Source organism: Juglans regia, chromosome 9 (genome assembly GCF_001411555.2).
Source record: "Juglans regia cultivar Chandler chromosome 9, Walnut 2.0, whole genome shotgun sequence".
Classification (NCBI taxonomy): Eukaryota; Viridiplantae; Streptophyta; class Magnoliopsida; order Fagales; family Juglandaceae; genus Juglans; species Juglans regia.
In genome coordinates this window covers 12,069,718-12,072,351 of record NC_049909.1, presented here as the reverse complement: position 1 = coordinate 12,072,351, position 2,634 = coordinate 12,069,718, and positions in this window count along the sequence as shown.

The following is a 2,634-nucleotide window of genomic DNA, read 5'->3' as shown; positions in this document are numbered from 1 at the left end:
GACCCTGGCCAATGACCCTGGCCACCACCTCACAATGCAGAAGCACAAATATCTAGCAAATCTCACAGAACAACAATGTTTTTCATTTTTTATCTAAGAAAAGTACAAATTTAAATGTCTCTTTAACATTATGCACATCAAGTTTTTTAAACAAATGAGAAATCAAGATCGAGTCTTAAATTATTTCAAAATGCAAATCTCTCTACCATTCATACGATCTACCAGAGAAACAGGACACAACAAATCAAACCCAACGGTTCCAGATTAACGAAGAAAGAATCAGACCCAGATTAACTAATTAAACCCCAAATAAAACTAACGGTCCAACGAATCAAACCCCAAATAAAACTAACACAACGGAAGCTCCATGTGATACCAGCAATGACGAGAAATTGGAAGGGCATAAAAGGTGAAGACAAAGAAATTTGGAGCATGAGTAACGGAACATACCTTAGCAAATCGACTTGATCTTGGAACTGTGGCCGAACGGTGATGGCAAACGGTGACAAAGAACACCGATGGAGACGGCGACGGAGAACGCCACTGGCTAGGGTTTCTGCAGGCAGCTGAAGTGTTTGCTTGGAGTACTCGATTGCTTGGAGGAGAGAGAGAGAGAGAGAGAGAGAGAGACTCGGTTTCCTGAGGCGTGATCGAGGGGGAGAGAGAGAGAGAGAGAGAGAGGTCTAGGTTTGGAGAGGAAGGAAATGAGGAATGAAGACTCTCGGTCTGCTCTTTCGCCCATTAAACAGCGGGTTGGATGATTTCCAACCCGTTGTTTAGTTGAACCCGCATTTAACTGGTGGGGTCAGACGGATTTATTGGGTGGGTGTAGGTTAGAGTATTTTTTGAACAGGCCTAATTATAGACTACGATATTTGCACACATCAGCAAGAAACCCCTTTATAGACTACGATATTTAATTTGTACACATCAGCAAGAAACCCCTTTGAGCATTTCACCACTTTGGTAATCGATATTTGTACTTATACACCATTATGCCACAATTTTTTACTTTCATATTTATGATGGTGAACAAAGATTCGTTAGAACTTTAGGAGTCATTCTACTTTTCCATTTCTACTTGTTTTGTATATGGATAAGAGTTGTAGGCATATCACCGATAGACTTAGATCAAGGAAATATGCCAAAAATTACTTTGACACGATCCCATGCTATCGAAATTCGTTGTCCTTGTAGCGTATGCTCAAATAATTTTTCTTACCTATAAGCGAGGTAGAGAATCATTTGCTCATTGCTGGGATTAATCCAAATTACACGACATGGATATTTCACGATGAGGATGAAGCTCTATCTTTTAGTGATGATGATGATTTGCATGATACCGAACATGATGATGAATATATTCATGACGTTGATGTGATCTTAAAACACATTCAAGCTGGAAAATTCATAGATGTTGATTTAGCAGAGTCATTCCATGGTGGGGGTTCTATGTTGGTCGAAATTAAATCAGCCAAATCTTTTTGACCATGTATTGGTTGATGCCCAATGTCCTCTTTATGAAGGTTATACAAAGTATTCAAAACTTCCATTTACTGTCAAGTTGCTACACATTAAAACACTTGGCGGTTGGAGTGTAGATTTGTTCAACGTCCTTCTTCAATTGCTAAAGTTGACTTTTTTCGATACTCTTTTGCCTAATTCGTATCAAGAGTCAAGCAACTTGGAATGACGCCTAGGCTTTAATACACCAAAATAGATGCTTGTCCAAATGACTACATACTTTCTTGGAAAGAAAAGGCAGATAAGGAATAGTGCCCTAAATGTAAGGTGTCAAGGTAAATCATCAGTAGAAGTAAGCAACGACGAATTCCTCAAAAGGTTCTACGATATTTCTCATTGAAGCCAAGGTTACAAAGATTGTTTATGTCACATAAAACAACAACTGATATGAGATGGCATAGAGACCAGCGCGTTAATGATCAGGGTACTCTAAGGCATCCTACTGACTCTGAGATGTGGACAACATTTGATAAAGAGCATGCTTGGTTTGTGAAAGATACAAGAAATGTGAGGCTTGGCCTAGCCAACGACAATTTCAACCCATTTAATAATTTGAGTAAACCTTACAGCATATGGCCAATAATTCTTATCCCTTATAACTTGCTCTCATGGTCATGTGATCAATTTTTCATGACTTCACTTCTGATTCCTATATCAAGATCACCAGGAAATGAAATCGATGTTTATTTGCAGCTTCTAATAGATGACTTCATTGATCTATAGAAAAATACTGTAGATACATAAGATGCTAGCAGCCCAAATATTCTAATTGCATGCACATTTATTATGGACAATGAACGACTTCCCCGCATACAAAAACCTTTCTGGGTGGAGCACTAAAGAGAAAATGGCATGTCCATCATGCAAGCAAGAAACATATTCGATTATATGGGTCATCGTCAATTCCTACCACCGGCCCACATTTGGAGAAAGAAAAAGAGTATTTTTATTGGCAATAATGAGCATCACGACCCACCTACAAAGTTGTCGGGAGAAGATATAATCAATGAACTCCAAAATATTCCAATTGCTCATTTTCATAAAACTATAAAGAAAATGAAGCATACCACTGAGGAGTTGAATTGAACCAAAAGAAATATCTTCTTTCAA